Below are 18,339 nucleotides of genomic sequence, written 5' to 3'. Positions count from 1 at the left end.
ATTATTTGCTTAATGACTGTCTCTCCCAGTAGACAATAAACTCCATTACAGCTAGCAGGAATGTCTGTTGTGTTCATTATTTTATTCCTATGACCTGGCACACCATCTGGTATAGAGTAAGTACTCAATATTGAATAAATGAATGAATAAAAGTTAGCAAAGATGTTTGGATATAAACAATAAAAACTGGAGCATAACCTTCAACCTATTATTTTAGGTTATGTTACTAAGATACTTCTATACGTAAATGTCAAAATTTACCCTAATGACATACATACATATGTAGAATTTATCTAGAGAGATACCCAAGAAACTAGTAATAGGTTTTGACTCTGGGAAAAAAACTGAGGGCATGGGGGTTGGAAATTCATTTTTCACTATAGATCTTTTTGTTCTTTTCAAAAAATTAAGCAATATACATGTATCATTGTTAATTTTTTTTAATTTTCTTTTTACTCACATATTTTTTAATTTTTTTAATGTTTGTTTATCTTTGACAGAGAGAGAGAGAGACAGAGAGACAGAGCATAAGTGGAGGAGGGGCAGAGAGAGAGGGAGACACAAAATCTGAAGCAGGCTCCAGGCTCTGAGCTGTCAGCACAGAGCCTGACACGGGGCCCAAATCCATGGACAGCGAGATCATGACCTGAGCCAAAGTCAGACCCTCAACCGACTGAGCCACCAAGGCACCCCAACTCATATATTTTTTTAAACCTAGAAGACCTAAGGCACAAGAACTAAGACTGCATAATGCTTCTTTGTACAAAACTTTTTTGAAACTCCAGAAATCTGGCACAAAAACAGACACATAGACCAATGGAATAGAATAGAAACCCCAGAACTAAACCCACAAACGTATGGCCAACTAACCTTTGACAAAGCAGGAAAGAATATCCAATGGAAAAAAGACAGTCTCTTTAACAAATGGTGCTGGGAGAACTGGACAGCAACATGCAGAAGGTTAAAACTAGACCACTTTCTCACACCATTCACAAAAATAAACTCAAAATGGACAAAGGACCTGAATGTGAGACAGGAAACCATCAAAACCCTAGAGGAGAAAGCAGGAAAAGACCTCTCTGACCTCAGCCGTAGCAATCTCTTACTCGACACATCCCCAAAGGCAAGGGAATTAAAAGCAAAAATGAATTACTGGGACCTTATGAAGATAAAAAGCTTCTGCACAGCAAAGGAAACAACCAACAAAACTAAAAGGCAACCAACAGAATGGGAAAAGATATTTGCAAATGACCTATCGGACAAAGGGCTAGTATCCAAAATCTATAAAGAGCTCACCAAACTCCACACCCGAAAAACAAATAACCCAGTGAAGAAATGGGCAGAAAACATGAATAGACACTTCTCTAAAGAAGACATCCAGATGGCCAACAGGCACATGAAAAGATGTTCAACGTCGCTCCTTATCAGGGAAATACAAATCAAAACCACACTCAGATATCACCTCACGCCAGTCAGAGGGGCCAAAATGAACAAATCAGGAGACTAGAGATGCTGGAGAGGATGTGGAGAAACGGGAACCCTCTTGCACTGTTGGTGGGAATGCAAATAGGTGCAGCCGCTCTGGAAAACAGTGTGGAGGTTCCTCAGAAAATTAAAAATAGACCTACCCTATGACCCAGCAACAGCACTGCTAGGAATTTACCCAAGGGATACAGGAGTACTGATGCATAGGGGCACCTGTACCCCAATGTTTATAGCAGCACTCTCAACAATAGCCAAATTATGGAAAGAGCCTAATGTCCATCAACTGATGAATGGATAAAGAAATTGTGGTTTATATACACAATGGAGTACTACGTGGCAATGAGAAAGAATGAAATCTGGCCCTTTGTAGCAACGTGGATGGAACTGGAGAGTGTGATGCTAAGTGAAATAAGCCATACAGAGAAAGACAGAATCCATATGTTTTCACTCTTATGTGGATCCTGAGAAACTTAACAGAAACCCATGGGGGAGGGGAAGGGAAAAAAAAAAGAGGTTAGAGTGGGAGAGAGCCAAAGCATAAGTGACTTAAAAACTGAGAACAAACTGAGGGTTGATGGGGGCTGGGAGGGAGGGGAGGGTGGGTGATGGATATTGAGAAGGGCACCTTTTGGGATGAGCAATGGATATTGTATGGAAACCAATTTGACAATAAATTTCATATACTGAAAAAATAAAAAAAATAAAAAAAAGAAACTCCAGAAATCATTAAGAAGTTTGACTTGCACATATATTTTGAACTTTCAGAATGTTCATCACACTAAAGAGACCTATCGCAGTTTACTGATACTCCAAAAAAGTCTAATATAATTAGAAACTGATTACCTATCCAAAAAGACATAAAGGGACAAGTAACATAACTACTAGGAGTAATAATAATTTTATATTTATATACCAGTTTATAGTTTACAAAATCTGGTGGAAAAGCATGACCTCTGAAGTAGACAAAAAATAGGTTTACTACCCCAAGTAAATTTTAATCTTTCTGAACTTCAAATTCCTTTTCTATAAAATGAGATACTACCACCTAGTAATCAGGGATTCAGTTTAAAAAAGAAGAAGCAATTTCTTGCTGTGAGCTTTTCTTTCTAAAGGTAATTATTTACATTTTCAATAGGTAACATGTTTCAAATTTTTAAAATAGAAATGGGCGTACAGCTGGTTTCAATGGAGAACTCCAATTTACCACCTGAACCCACTAATCAATCACTATCTATCACGCACTACTATCACTAATAGCGGAAAAACTAGAGTATAGAGCATAGCCTATGACATTGTACCCCAAGTGTTTAACCTGAAACCAATCAAGCATTTACCTTACCTTTGTTAGCAGTAACAAGCTAAGTGATATCACTAGGAATCAATCAGTTAAATTCAGATCATTGACAGGGTCTCTTCAACAAGTTATGATGAAAAAAGAAAAAAAAAGTTAACTGTTCTAGATTTGAAAAGATTTCAAGAGACATAAAAGCCAAATGCAATGCATAAACTTTTATTGGAAATAGGATCAAAAACAGTAAAAAAGAAGAAATAAGTGGGGGGCAATTTGGGGAAACTTTTTAATTTAATTTTCTAAATCTTTTTTTTTTTTTTTTTTTTTTTTTTGGTAATCTCTACACCCAACGTGGGGGTCGAACTCACAGCCCTGAGATCAAGAGTTGCATGGTCTTCCCACTGAAGACCCTGCAGGTGAAGGGTCCCAAATTTGGGGAAATTTTAATAAAGATTAGGTTTTAGATAATATACAAGAATTAGTTGTTTCGTGTGATTATGCTATTGAGTTATGCAGGAAAATGTTCTTTTCATTACAGACATGTATTAAAGTGTGTAGGGGTGAAATGTCAGGAATAAAACCAAAGAGCAATGTAACAGCAGATTTGAAAAAGAATGATCAATTTACATGGGTTCAATATAGTATTTTCTCTACTTTTCTGGATGTTTAAAAGTTTTCATAAGAAATTCTTAAAAACTTATACAGAAAATAATTCCCTTCCCACTCCTGTTTCTCAGCCACTTCAACTTCCAGTCACTGTTACCAGTTTCTTCTGAATTCTTCCAGAGATATTCTAGGTATATATATACACAAATAACCACAGTTTAAACACACACACACACGGTTGTGAAACCTCTTTTTCACTTTTTTTTTTTCACTTAATGTATCTTGGTTATTACTCAGTATTAGCACACAGAGGGCTGGCTCATTCTTACAAAGGCATACTTTACTTAACCAGTCCTCTACTGATGAACACTTAGGAACTCTAATTTCTTGATAGACTCTTTCAGATTAGAAGAGAAAAAAACCCAACTGACTATAAGGTTTCAATTGGAGATAGCACATTCAATGTGCTTGTCTGCCTACATGTTATTTACTGGATACACAAATTAATCCTAAACTTCCCACTATGATGTTTGAATTAGGAAATGGATAACATGTATATTTCTCACAGAGCCATTCCTGGCCCCAGAACCAATTCATCTAGCATCTACCATTATTCCTTCCTTTTCTTGTACAGAAGCCTCTTATACAGCAGACTACATGTGCTGTGCTCTAAGCTAGATAAATAATTACTATTTGCAGTTTTTCCTTTTTAGATTCTCTTTTTTATCAAAGCAACTGATTATGAACTAACTTGACCAGATTCCTTCACACCCTCTTACCACCTTCCAACCCATGCTGAAGTTCTCTTCAAAAACTACCTTGTACCTTTATTTTTCTTTAATTTTTTTAAATGTTTATTTATTTTTGAGAGAGAGACAGAGTGTGAGCTGGGGAAGGGGCAGAGACAGGGAGACAGAATCCAAAGCCCTGGGGCTGAGCTGTCAGCACAGAGCCTGATGCGGGGATCGAACTCAGGAGCTGAGACTATGACCTCAGTCGATGTCAGACTCTCAACCAACTGAGACACCCAGGTGCCCCTCTAGTACCTTTAAAAACACATACCATTCTCTAGACTCAGGAGTTAACTCTAGAAACTGTAACTGTAATGTAGTTGCTTCCCAAAAGTGCTTAGAATATCTAACTTGGTGTAACAGGAAAAAGAGGAGACTTGGCATATGTGAATTTCACCACTTACCCTAGCTAGTTTAGCTTGAGCAAATTACGGTCGAACCCTTAGGTACCTCATCAGAAATATGCTTCAAAAATCCACTTGCCATTACAGTATCTCATCAATTTTTTGTGACACACCGGAGTGTACAATGCAGCAGATGCTAAATAAGTCCTAACTGAATCTAAATATTTCATGGATTCATTCACAACCAAACTCGAGAACAGGGCTTAGAACACATTGTAAGATTTCCCATGGCGTTTGGAATACTATTAGGCTTTTAGGAAGTTCTCACAAGTTATTTCGGCTTAGCTAAATTCGACATAAACCATTATGGTAGATAAAGCACCCATTTGCTAGGTTAGAGAAGAACTTCCCTTAACTCGGATGGTCCTAAGTTGCTAAGAGCCAAGGAAATCTCAAACTTCCCAATAAAATGGTTAGGCTGACTCTTAAAGATGATTAAATTGAACAGACTCAAAGCATTTGAGTGCAAAGCATCTCCTCCCCATAATTATGCACCGAGATTCAGACTAAATACTAGCTTGACACGTAGTAAGCGCTCCATAAATCGTAGCTATTATTAAGACGCATCCCAAACGGAAAGAAGACGGAAGGAGGAAAAAGAACGGAGGCTGTCAGTCACAAGAGGTCGAAAGGTGTCCCTGGCCTGTGACCCGGAGGCCTTTAAGCACCTGGGTCTGTGGGATCCCTGCGGAACCGGGGACCGAAGGAGGTCAGCGGCCTCCCCTAAAGGTCAAGGTTCTTGCAGGCACGTTTCCTGCCGGGGCTGGAAGTAGAGTCGGAACGCCCCCGCGAGAATCTGTATCCCGAAGCCAGAAGCACCGCCTGCCCGTAAACCGCGCGGGCTCCGGGAGAAGGGGGTTGCCCCTGTGCCGCAGCCTGCACGAGCAAAAACCCGGCCACGTCCTGCAGCCCCAAACCTTAGGCGCGGACCACCGGGACCCTCCCGTTCTGAAACGCCTCAACGCAGCCCGACCCTCGATACTCACACTCACAGCCGACCCCTCCTACTCCATCAGGCCACCAAGATCCCGGCGAGGGGACTCCCTGAGGCCCCCCACTCAGTTTTGGGTCCGGCGGCCCACTCCGGACCCCCTCCCCGCCGGGCACCGCCGCCGCCGCCGCCAGCGCGCAGGCGCACACCGCCACCGTCACGCTCCCCTTTTTTTTCCCTTTGCTGTCCGCCTTTCTCAATAATCTAGCTTTATTTGAACACATGAGAGTGAACAACGGACACAGGGGAAAGAAGCTTTACGCAAAAAGAAAGATCAAAGGCCGGCAGGCAAGCTTGAGGAAGTTACTCTGCTGCACTGAACTCAGTTGTGACTAGCCTTCCTCGTTCCTTTTTCTTTCTCTTTGTTCTTCCCCGGCCTTCCTTTTGCTTCTACTCTCTTCCTAAATCCCCAGCATTCCCTTTATGCAGTGGCAATTGTTTAAGCTACATTTCCAACCATTCCTGCTTTGGAAAATTTACTGAAATTTAATGGATGTTGAAGGAGCTTGAGGACAGACAGATATCTGAGTTCAAATTTTGACCTAGCCGCTAGTAACTTATGACTTTGGGCAAATTACAAGTTTTCTTGGAACCTCAGTTTCTTCACAGTTAAAATTAGGATAATGCTATCTCTCAGGGTGTTGCTAGGATTAAAAGACATAATATAGGTCACGTTCCTATCCATGAATGGGTGCCTGTCAAAGAGTGAACAATACATGAATACCAGTGATTATATTTTTATTAATATTTAATATATTTCTTTATTAAACTTAGCCCATACACATTCCCTATTTTAGTGACTACAAATAATCAGATAAACCAAGTTACATTAGGATTAATAATGTTGTGAAGTGTTACTCCTCCCATATTATTGAGCTTCTGATAATGTCTATGTTTAACAAGACCTGCAATACCTAAAATCAAAGCAAGCACCTTCATCTATGTGTAAGTCCAGACTTGCTTAGAACCCTTTTTTTTTTATGTTTTTTTTTTTTTTTTTTTTGAGAAAAAGAGAGAGCACACACACAAGCAGGGAGAGGGCAGAGAGATAGGGGGACAAAGGATCAGCCAGCTCTGCACCAACAGCAGAGAGCCTGATACGGGGCTTGACCTCACAAACTGTGAGATCATGACCTAAGCGACGTCAGACACTCGACTGACTGAGCCACCCAAGCGCCCCCAGATTTGCTTCTAAAGGATTGAGGAACTATTCTAATTGTGTGTTTGTGACATCACAATTCTTCTAAACACTCAAGGTCTGAGGTATGCTGCTCATTCTACTCTCCTTTAAAGGCATGCAATGGAAGGACTACTTTACCCTATAAGCTGAGGGCCATAGTCCAAAGAAAAGCTTGTAGAAGACCAAGGTCAGCCATTGGTGAGCATCAAGGTAATCCTAGATCAGGGTTTCTTAACCTTGGCACTATTGATATTTTGGAGATGATTCTTGGGCTGTCCTGTGCATTGCAGGATACTTAGCATTCCGGGATACTAAATGCCTGTAGTATCCCCTTTATATCCGCCACCCCAATCCCTGTCGTCTTGACAATCAAAAATGTCTCCAGACACTGCCAAATGTCCGCTCAAGGACAAAAATGTTCCTGATTGAGAACCATGGCATTACACCATGGATAAATACACCATAAATAAACTCAACCATAAATTTTGTCCACTTCTGCCTATAAGAAGTGATTGGTGCTTAAGAAAGCCACACACCAAGATAGAAGAGGGAGAGTTCATTTTTACCAATCTTATACAGGCCCTTGACACTGACACCAGTCCTCCAGTCTTTCTCTGATCAACTTGTTCTGTCACTTTATACAACCATATTCGAAAACTTCTCCACTTTCCTTAAAACCCCCAACTCCTTTTCTATTAGCAAATGACCTCATCTCCTATTTCACAAAGAAAACAGAGGTCATGAGATGAGAACTTCTTTAACTTCCTGTTACTAAACATACACACTTACAGACACATACTTCCTCTTATTATAATTGAGGAGATATCTTTATTTCTCTTCCAACACCATTCCTCCCACCAGTACTTTGGATTGTCTCTACTCTTATTCTCTCAAGATCTTTACCTACTAACACTTCTGTTTATTCAACTATTTTTTCCCCTCAGTTGTATGTTGCCTATCATGCTCAAGTTTCTCCTGTCTTAATTCTAACAAAAATCCAAACAACAGAAACAAAAACTTTGACCCCTTGTCTGTCAAGGCCTAACTTTCCAAAAGCATTTTATAACCTCTCCCTACTTTTGCACCTCCCCTCTCTCGAAATTGCTGCAATCTATCTTTCAACTTAATCATTCCACCACATAGCTTTCACTAAGATCACCAAAGACCTCTGTGTTACAATATACAAAAGATATTTCTCAGGGTTCACTTTCCTGACCCTTAGAAGTAGATTCCTTCGAAGTGCTGTTATTATTTTTTTTAATTATTAATTTCCAGCACTGTGCTCTATTCTTAGAGGTACCCAGAAGAGTTCCTGGACCTGTTTAAAACCCTTCAATGGATTTCTGTAGCCATAGTATAAAGTCCAGGCTCACTTAAGCTTGCACACTAAAGTCCAGTATAAAGTGCAAGACCTACCAAGATCTAGCCCGTTGCCGACTATTTAAAGGTTATTCCCCACTTCACCTGGAGATACACGATGAGCTCTAAGCCTCTCAGCAGAATGAACTACAAGGAATTTACAGAAAGTGCTATGTTCCTAGTGGCAAAGGCTGTTTCCGCAGGCTGGAAAACTATCACCCTCTATCCCAGACTTCTAGGAGAATTCCTACTTAGCCTTCCTGATTGAAAAGTCGCTTTCTCTGGGAACCCTTCCAGACATCCCTAAGGATAAGGTGCAGCTTTCATTGTGCACCGACTCCGCCTCGGACTTCCTGATGCCACTCACTAAATTCTACCCACTATTATTTGTTTACATATCGATCTCCAATCTAGATAGATCAAAAGATCCTGGAGGGCAAGGAAGGCATTCTTGTCTCCTTTTCTTCAGCAATCATCCAGCAGATGGCTTGCCCTCGACAAATGTTTGTTGCATGAATATATCCCACCTTCGGGAGGGATTCGAATTATCCGGTTAACGGACGACTCCCCAGGCTCTTCGCCTGCGTGGCAGGGAGATTTAAACCCCTCAAAAGGTGATTGGCTCCTGCTCCAGGGGTGTGTCCGCGCCCGCGCGGCCGGGGAAGTGCGCAGGCGCGCGGGCCCGGCGCGCGCAGGCGCTAGGAGGAGGCAGCTCCAAGTCCGGTCTGGGGGTGTCCGAGCCTCTGCGGCGCGAGAGGAGTGGCCGGAACTGGTTGGTGAGCTTCCAGGAGTGGGGTTGAGGGAGCTAGTCGGGTTGAAGATTGGGATCAGGTCCCAAGAAGAAGGAGTATTATTGTGTTTAAAAGTTCGTGGGGTCGGGCTTAAGGGGAGGGGGGGAAGTGCTCTTGCCTCTACTGGGCAGGTCGGGCCCAGAGCAAGGACGCGAGGCGCCAGGAAACTACCGAGGGGCGGCGGAGGAAGGGTGGTGGGGTGGTGGTTCGTTGGTCCCCTCCTCAAAACCAAGCAGAGGTAAACTCCCACTCCCTCTCCTCTACTGTATTGCTGTGGTCGTGATTAGAAGACTGTACGGTGACCACAAGTGATCAGATAACTCTGAACTAGTTATTTGAAGGTCTCTGAGGTTCGTGGCACTGGAGAGTCCAGGCTCTCTAGGAATAGTCCATTCTTACCTCGTGGCTGTACTGCAGACGCACGAAGGATCCGTAAAACGAATTTCACAGTTCGAGCCTGGAGTTGTTGTGGGTAGGGGGAGAGTACGGGAAAGTACTGTTTCATTTCAACTTTTTTTAAGTCATTAATCACTACAGTATTAGGAAAGGTACATGAGAGTAGAGAAAACCGAAAGACGTCAAAGTTGGGAAAGGAAGATGAGAAGGGAGTGTCGTTTTGCCTTTTGCTAGTCATCTTCAGGGAGTAGGTGGACGACTGGAGAGGGCTGTTTGGATACTGGTAGCTTCTGACAGCGTTCCCTTGGCCATGTGAAAATAATATAGCTTCTTAGTAGCAGATAGTTCAAGAATTGAAAGGAATATTATTCCATGTGCCCTTAAGACTGGCTTTCAGATGTGCAGGTAAAATATGGTCAGGTAGAAATGGTTCTCCCACGTTCTTGCCTAGCCTGGAAAATACCACACTTTAAATGCATGGGACCTCATTAGCTAGAATACTTTGAAATCTAACCTTAAAATATTTCATAGTAAGATTTTTAAAAAATAATGTTTCTTCCATAATCACAGTTGATGCATAAAGCATCTAATGGTTAATTGTCTTTTGTTCCTTTGGCAAGAGGTAATGAGAAAGAATATATTCATATAGATATTAGAAGAAACACTTCTTCTCACAATTACCATGCTCCTTTGACAGATGATGTGAAAGTGAATGAAATGATCATGCAACAGCCTACAGCTCAAATATTTATCAGTGTTAGTAGGCTTTTTATTTTTGTTTTTGGGTTTTTGGGGGGCGGGGTGCTTGTGGTATATGGGTATACACTAGAAAATTGCTGTTACCCTAGTTCCAGGATAGCAGTGGATTATTGTGCCATTATTTTCTTAACACTCTTTCCTATAGACACTATTCTTAACAGTATAACACTCTTTCCTGTAAATAGTAGTGTTTGCTTAAACATAGTAGCAACTCACTTAACTAAAGGTCACACCTTTTCCAATTATTGGGAACACAGCCTTGAACCTAGATGGAAGCAGATAAACAAAGAAACAGGCCCAAGTTGTTCATGGGACAACTGTCAGTATTTCACCCATCATGAACCATACCACCATTGTAAAATTTGCCTTTTAGAAGATCATCTGCATTATTTCATGTTTTTAATAGATTTGTTTTCAACATTACACTTTTCCAAAGTGATAATCTGTGAAATCATGGTTTTTATGTATTTTATTCCCTTTTCTAGTATACGTTATAATATACATGTAACTTAAATACATAACTATTGCTGGGGGCATCTGGGTGGCTTAGTCAGTTATGCATCTGACTCGATTCTGGCTCAGGTCATGATCTCATAGTTCATGAGTTTGAGCCCCACATTGGGCTCTGCACCCCCTTCCCCATAAGTAAATAAACATTTAAAATAATGAAAAGTAAAAACTATTTATTTAAAAAAAATTTTTTTTAAACGTTTATTTATTTTTGAGACAGAGAGAGACAGAGCATGAACGGGGGAGGGGCAGAGAGAGAGGGAGACACAGAATTGGAAGCAGGCTCCAGGCTCTGAGCCATCAGCCCAGAGCCCGACATGGGGCTCGAACTCACGGACCGTGAGATCGTGACCTGAGCTGAAGTCGGATGCTTAACTGACTGAGCCACCCAGGCGCCCCCCAAAATAAAAACTATTTAAATACGTAACTATTGCTTATATAACAGCTGAAATCATCTTGTGTTCTTACTCTGCACTCTGGAAAATACTGCTTTGGAACTAACCTACTCAGTCTATTTTTAAAATTTTTTTAGAGAGAAAGGGCACAAGTGATCAAGGAGGCAGAGAGAGAGAGAATCCCATGAAGGGCAGAGAAAGAGAGGAGAGAGAGAAGCGGAGCTCATCTGAAGTGGGGCTCGAATTCACAAACCTTGATATCATGACCTGAACTGGTCAGATGCTTAACCCTGAGCCACCCAGGCACCCCATAACCTACCCACTTTAAAGTTAAGGATTGGTTTAGGCCACTGGACCCAGTGATGGCATTCACTGTTGTGACACAGTTCTAGCAAACTTACTTATCTGGTCTCACCAGATGAAAGTAGATTAGAATAGCAAAAGGGAAAAAAGAGGATGTTAGCTCTTTGACATTTTAGTGAAATCAGCTACTGTTTGTTTTTTTTCTTCTGAATTAAGGTGCTTTTTTTTCTTCCTTTTGTTCCTGTGTTTTAAACATTCTGGAAGAGTGTTTTTTTAGTTGTGTTTATACTTAGCATTATGTATATTTATAATATATGATGTTGCTTGCATCCAAGAGTGCTGAACTTTTTGATTCTAGTGCCATATTTTGTTTGTAGCTCTGTAGATTGAGAGAGGACTAGATGACAAGGACTGGTCTTTTCTTTGTTGTGGTGGGTAGAGACTTGACACAGATGGATCCAGTGCCTCCCAACAATTGGAGGAAGTGGATTGTAGAGCCAGGAAACAGCATGTACTGTTCTTTTTGTAAGACTGGGGGTGGAGGTGGGGTTCTGTTTGCCCTCATTTAAATTCACTGACATTTTGGTTTTGATTTCAATTTAGGTTGTATTGCTACTAAAATATTTATATCACTGATGAGTGTATTTTTCTGGAATCCCCTCATTGATTTTTGTGAGATCTGTAACTTGGATTTAAATTTATTTGAACAATGCTTTGATAACGGAGATTACATTTAGATGCCCTCTTAAAGCTTATAAAATAAAATTCCCAACTTCTTTGTAGAGTATACAAAGCCCTTCACAACCTGTCTCCTGTGTCTCCCCACCCTACCCACTCTGTACGCACATACATACAATATATTACTGCATATGTAATATAAGGACTACTGAGTTCTTACATTGTGACACTTCTTTGATAGTGCAAAATCACAATTTTTTTAGGGTTGATCATGCTTGGATTTTGGTTCCCAAATCAAAATCACAAGAGATGTTTAACAACTATTATGAAAAATAATAGTAGCTTTGTTGAGCACTATAAACCATGCCAGCCAAGGTTTAAATGCTTTGCATGAATTAACTCAATCCTTATAATGCTCCAATAAACATTATATTCTCATTTAATGAAAACTGAAGCACAAAGAAGTAAATTAAACAATAGGATTTAAAAACATTATGCCTCCAAGTATTGGGCATTTAACCACCACACTGTATTGCCTGTTGTATAAACAAGAATGTGTGTCATTCTTTTAACCTATTGTGAGGAGATATTTTCCAGGGACCTGAGTGCTACTGTTCTCTATCTCTGGCATATGATTCCTGTTGTCAGAATATTTGAGAAGCTAGCCAGAAAACTTCTAGGTGAACTTGGACTCGGAGCAAAAATACCTGGATGATTTGGGTAAATACTTTATTCAGGCAAGGTGAAGCTTTGTGCCTACCTCACACTTGCTGTCTCCTTAGCAGATAGCATTCTTAAGTCTGCCAGATTATATGTCTTTCCAACCTGGAGAATGAATGCTGCATTCTTGAGCCTTTTTCCTAACTCCCATAGAGCATTCCTTTTCTTTCTCCATAGCCTTTCTTTTCAACAGTGTGATTCAGTTCAACAATGTGATTGTAATCACATATAGATCTACCTCCCTAGAATTATGTTCTGGTCACTTAGAATTAGGGAAGTTCCAGGACTTGACAACTAGGTGTTGGACATCAGCAATTAAGTTATAAACTGTGCTTCTGTAAAGCTGAAGTGTAATTTTGATCTTTTGATTCCTGGCTTTCAGTGGTATTTTCTCACTCAGTATGGTTTCTGTCTTGAATCATGTGCTTCAGTGCCCTTTGAAACCAAGATGTTTAATAGATATGATTTAGTGGTGTACTTCTTCTATTTACATAGTTTTTGAGCTTCATAAGAATAGTTAAAGTTGTTCCCATAGAAGGAAGTAGAAAAGAACCTTGAGAGAGGAAGTAAAAGGAGGAAACTAATCTTAACATAAGTAAAGCTCTCATCTAAATGCCTTCAGAAATAATTAAATTTCCTAATCAGAGCATGGACTCTTTTTGGTATAACCTAGAGTATTTTGAGTATTTTGAAATACTGTACACCTGTACTTTTTGTGTGTGAGCATCCTTTCCTTCTTCCTTTTAAATGTCTCGTTAAAAATGGGGCACTTGGGTAGCTCAGTCTGTTATGCGTCTGACTTCGGTTCATGTCATAATCTCGCGGTTCGTGAGTACAAGCCCCTCATCTGGAGCCTGCTTCAGTTTCTGTATCTCTCTCCCTGCTCCTCCCCCGCTCACACTCTGTCTCTTTCTCTCTGTCTCTCAAAAATAAACAAATATTAAAAAAAAAAATGTTCCCTTACTTGATAGCAAATACTTGAAAAATGTTTGTGGAATGAATGAAGAGGGATGTATTCTGGGACTGGGATTTCTTTCTGCCAAGCCTCCAGACTAGGTAGGCTGCTGACTCTCCATCTACCAGCATAAGGGAATTCTCAGCTCTTCTGAGGCCGTCACCATAGCTAGATGTCACCACATTCTCTTCCAACAAACTTGGCCTTGTTTTCCTCTTCAGTTGGGCCCTGGTCTGGCATGCCCTCCTAAGACCACAGGTTTCTGCTAATAACTGCTTTCTCTTAGACTCTCCATCCACCAGTGTGAGGGAATTCTCAGCTCTTATGGGGGAGTCACCATAGCTAGATATCACCACATTCTCTTCTGACAACCTTGGCCTTGTTTTCCTCTTCAGTTGGGTCCTGGTTTGGCATGCCCTTCTAAGACCACAGTTCTCTTCTGAGAACTGTTACCTCTTCAGTTATCATCAGGTCTGTTCCAAGAAGGACCACCCCCCTCCTCTAGGAAGGAATACGTATTATGGAAAGAGCCAGAAGTATTGCATTTTATTCTCTTAGCATAAATAAGTTAGACTAGATGACCTCTGAGGTTTATTTTCAGAGACTATTCTCTGAGATAAGAATTGAACAGAAACTTTGTTCCCATATAACTGATAAATTAAGCAGAAATTTCAGTAGGTTAGTAGTTTCCAAGTCATGTTCCATGGAACCCTTGTTCCTTGGGATTAATAAAAATGGTCTTTGAAGGAAAAGTTTTGTTTTTAGGCTTTTTTTTTTCCCTTAAATATTTATTCATTTTTGAGAGGGAGAAGGGGGGGGTGGGGGTGAGGGACAGAGGATCCGAAGCAGGCTCTGCGCTAACAGCAGCAAGCCCCATATGGGGCTCAAACTCATGAACTGTGAGATCATGACCTGAGCTAAAGTTGGATGGTCAACCAACTGAGCCATCCAGGCACCCCTGAAGGAAAGATATTTAGGTCATTTACATTTGACTGAGATAGCCACAGTTAAACAGATTTCTTTGTTGCTTCAGGACTTCTGATTTCCAGCCAAGAATTTATTAGCCAGCCAGTTTTTAAGGGCACATATAAAACTAGGAGATGGGGAGGTATAAGAGATAAATATGTTCATTGTAGAAAGTTTGTGGGTGATATCCAGAATTGAAGCATATGAAGCATATGATTTAGGAATTTGGGATTAAACACTGGAACAACTAATACTGTTGAAAATTTTGCTGTTGGGGTCCTGGGAGCAGGAATTGGTTTGGGGTATGAGGGAGGGCAGAGGAATTGCTATTTATTACTGTTGTGGAACTATTTGACTTCTCAAACCATGTACATATATAGATTTGATTAAAATAAAATATAGAAGAACCCAAATCTTCAAAAATAATATTAGATGGCTAAATAATATTCCATCATGTAGTTATACCATAATTATTCAGTCAAATCCCCTATCATTGGTTCCTTAGTGGCTTCCTTTTGTTTTGTTTTGTTTACATTATAAATAATACTGGAATTGGGATGCCTGAGTGGCTCAGTCTATTAAGCATCTGACTCTTGATTTTGGCTCAGGTCATGATCTCATGGTTCATGAGATCAAGCCCCAACCAGGGCTCTGTGTTGACAGCACAGAGCCCACTTGGGATTCTTTCTCTCCCCTGCCCATTCTCTCCCTCCCCCCACCCCCCGCCGAAAATAAATAAATAAATTTAAAAAACTGGGGCTAATGTATCTTTGTATCTGTGATTTACTTCTACATTGTTAAGAACAGAACAAGGCCAAAGAGTAGGAAAAATTTTAAAGTTTCTTGTATATATTGCATAATCTTTTGAGAGTTTTGGTTTTTAAAAATCATCATTTTATTCTAAACAGTGGTCAAGAAAACTTTAATTTTATAGATGCGGGAATTGAACTACCCACAGACATCCTGAATGCTAAAAAAAAAAAAATACTATTTATATCACTATTTCTTGTGTCATTTGGAACTTGCAACATTTTTTATCTTTTAGAATTTTTCACTATCAATGATTTATAGTTATTGCATAGACTTGCTGTTAATGTAGTTATAGAGTAATAGAGTATTGTGAAACCTATCTATAAAACCAGTATATGTTTACAACTTTTTGGGAAGGGGGTGAGGGATTGGGTTAAATAGGTAATGGGGATTAAGGAGTATACTTGTCGTGATGAGTACCAGGTGATGTATGGAATTATTGAATCACTATATTGTACACCTGAAACTAATATAACGCTGTTAACTGGAATTAAAATAAAAACTTACAAGTAAAATAAATCCTTTTAAAGAAAATTTAGAAAAGTGGCACCTGGGTGGCTAATTGGTTAAGCGTCTGACTCTTGGTTTCAGCTCAGGTCATGATCTCACGGTTTGTGCATTTGAGCCCCACATTGGGCTCTGCTCTTCCAGTGCGGAGCCTGCTTGGGATTCTCTCTACCCCTCCCCAACTTGCACTGTCTCTGTCTTTCTCAAAATAAATTAATTTTTAAAAAGATTCTTTAAAGAAAATTTAGAAAATGCATTATTGTGTAAGGCAAATAATAATCATCTGTAAAATTTTTAAAATATTTTCATTCCATCTCATTTAAGCTGGGGTGGACATTTCCATTTTTGGCCTTTATTTATTTTATTTTATTTTTTTAATGTTTATTTATTTTTGAGAGACAGAGACAGAATGTGAGTGGGTTAGGGGCAGGGAGAGAGGGAGACACAGAGTCTGAAGCAGGCTCCAGGCTCCAAGCTGTCAGCACAGAGCCTGACACAGGGCTTGAACTCACGAAGCATAAGATTGTGACCTGAGCTGAAGTTGGATGCTCAACCGACTGAGCCACCCAAGCACCCCAATTTGGCCTTTAATATTTAAACTATACACATTTTTTAATGTGGCATTAAGATTTATTGGTAGAAAATTATGGTGCTTAACCTGTATAATGACCATTTTAAGTCTCAAAAAACAGTTCAGCGTTTTCAGATACACTAACATGTAAATAATGATTTTGATGTTGCCTTCTTTAAATTTCACTTTCTCTTGTACTAGTTATTAATAACAGCCAGAAGTGCCAATTAAAAAAAGTTTTTTTCTTGGGGCACCTGGGTGGCTCAGTTGGTTAGGTGTCTGACTTTGGCTCAGGTCATGATCTCGCGGTTTGTGAGTTCAAGCCCCATGTTCGGCTCAAAGCTGACAGCTCAGAGCCTGGAGCCTGCTTCAGATTCCGTGTCTCCCCCTCTCTCTGCCCCTCCCCTGCTCATGCTCTGTCTGTCAATAATAAATAAACGTTAAAAAAAATTTTTTTTAAGTTTTTTTCTCTCCTTGACAGAAAGAAAACTTGGATTCTTTTTCCTTTTAAAGATGTGGAAAGGCATGTTTTCAGAATTCCAAGAAGCTGTTTTAAATTTTTTTAAAGTTTTTATTTATTTAACTAATCTCTGCACCTCATGTGGAGCTCGAACTCACAACCCCAAGATCAAGAATTGCATGCTCCTGGAGTGCCTGGGTGGCTCAGTCGGTTGAGCGTCCGACTTCGGCCCGGGTTGTGATCTCGCGGTCTGTGGGTTCGAGCTCCGCATCGGGCTCTGGGCTGATGGCTCAGAGCCTGGAGCCTGCTTCCGATGCCGCGTCTCTCTCTCTCTCTGCCCCTCCCCTGTTCATGCGCGCATGCGCGCTCTCTCTGTCAAAAATAAACATTAAAAAAAATTAAAAAAAAAAAATTGCATGCTCCTCCAACTGAGCCAGCCGGGCACCCCACCCAGAAGTTGCTTTAAACACAAAGATACTTATAGCTGAATAAAGAAGTACGTTGGGTTTATTTCTTGACGTCGTTGTTCTATCCTCTTTTCCAGCCACCATTTTTCTTCCTGGAGAAGAAAGGAGGGGATCCATTGAACATAAAGTACAAGTTTTGTATTTCAATGGTGCCTACTCTATAGATAGCTACTATCAATTATTTTAAGTGAATCTCCATATTTTATGCTATGGCAGAAAATTGTTCAGCATAGGAAAAGCTACAAAATTAATGATTTCTTTCTTCCTTTTGATTCTCACTCATACTGTTTACTTTTACTTGACTGCTTCTTCCAAATATTCTTTCTCCATCCTGAAGTTTTTTTTTTTCAATTTTTTATAAATCGAGGTATAATTCACATAATGTTAAAGTTCACTATTTAAAGTATACAACTTAGGGGCACCTGGGTGGCTCAGATGGATAAGCGTTTGACTTCGGCCCAGGTCATGATCACGTGGTTCACGGCTCAGAGCCTGGATCCTGCTTCAGATTCTGTGTCTCCCTCTCTCTTTCTCTGCCCCTCTCCTGCTAGTACTGTCTCTCTCTCTCTCAAAAATATTTAAAAAAGTTTTTAAAGTAATAAAGTACACAATTTAGTGGCTTTTAGTATATTAATAATGCTGTGCAGCTATCATCACTAATTCCAAAACATTTCTGTCACCTCCAAAACAAGCCCTGTACCTATCAGTAGTTAGTCCTTTCCCTTTTTTCCCCCATCCTCTGGCAATCACTAATCTACTTCCTGTCTCTATGGATTTGCCTATTCTGGACATTTCACATAAGTGACATCATACTATACGGGTCTTTTGTATCTGGTTTTGTTAATTGAATGATGCTTCCAAGACTCATACATGTTGTAGCATGTAGCATTCCTTCTTATGGCTGAATGATATTTCATTATGTGAACATTTGGGGTTTTTCTGCT

The 18,339-nt window shown here is 40.1% G+C and overlaps 2 protein-coding genes across 9 annotated transcripts in view; one reads left to right on the top strand and one right to left on the bottom strand.

Annotated features, from left to right (window-relative positions):
• The window catches only part of ZNF106 (zinc finger protein 106), a 65,050-nt gene extending 59,334 nt beyond the window's left edge, over nt 1-5,716 (bottom strand). For all 5 annotated transcript variants that reach the window (XM_015064884.3, XM_027067017.2, XM_015064885.3 and 2 more), the window contains exon 1: nt 5,564-5,716. The gene's annotated coding sequence lies outside the window, so the exon portion shown is untranslated. The remainder of the gene's footprint in view (nt 1-5,563) is intronic.
• Nucleotides 5,717-8,727: 3,011 nt separating this feature from the next.
• The window catches only part of SNAP23 (synaptosome associated protein 23), a 36,365-nt gene continuing 26,753 nt past the window's right edge, over nt 8,728-18,339 (top strand). For 2 of the 4 annotated variants that reach the window (XM_015064883.3, XM_015064878.3), the window contains exon 1: nt 8,728-8,883. The gene's annotated coding sequence lies outside the window, so the exon portion shown is untranslated. The remainder of the gene's footprint in view (nt 8,884-18,339) is intronic. The other 2 variants (XM_015064881.3, XM_015064879.3) reach the window with 2 other exon arrangements.

This window comes from Acinonyx jubatus, chromosome B3, assembly GCF_027475565.1.
Source record: "Acinonyx jubatus isolate Ajub_Pintada_27869175 chromosome B3, VMU_Ajub_asm_v1.0, whole genome shotgun sequence".
Classification (NCBI taxonomy): Eukaryota; Metazoa; Chordata; class Mammalia; order Carnivora; family Felidae; genus Acinonyx; species Acinonyx jubatus.
This window is presented reverse-complemented; position numbering and strand designations above follow the sequence as displayed.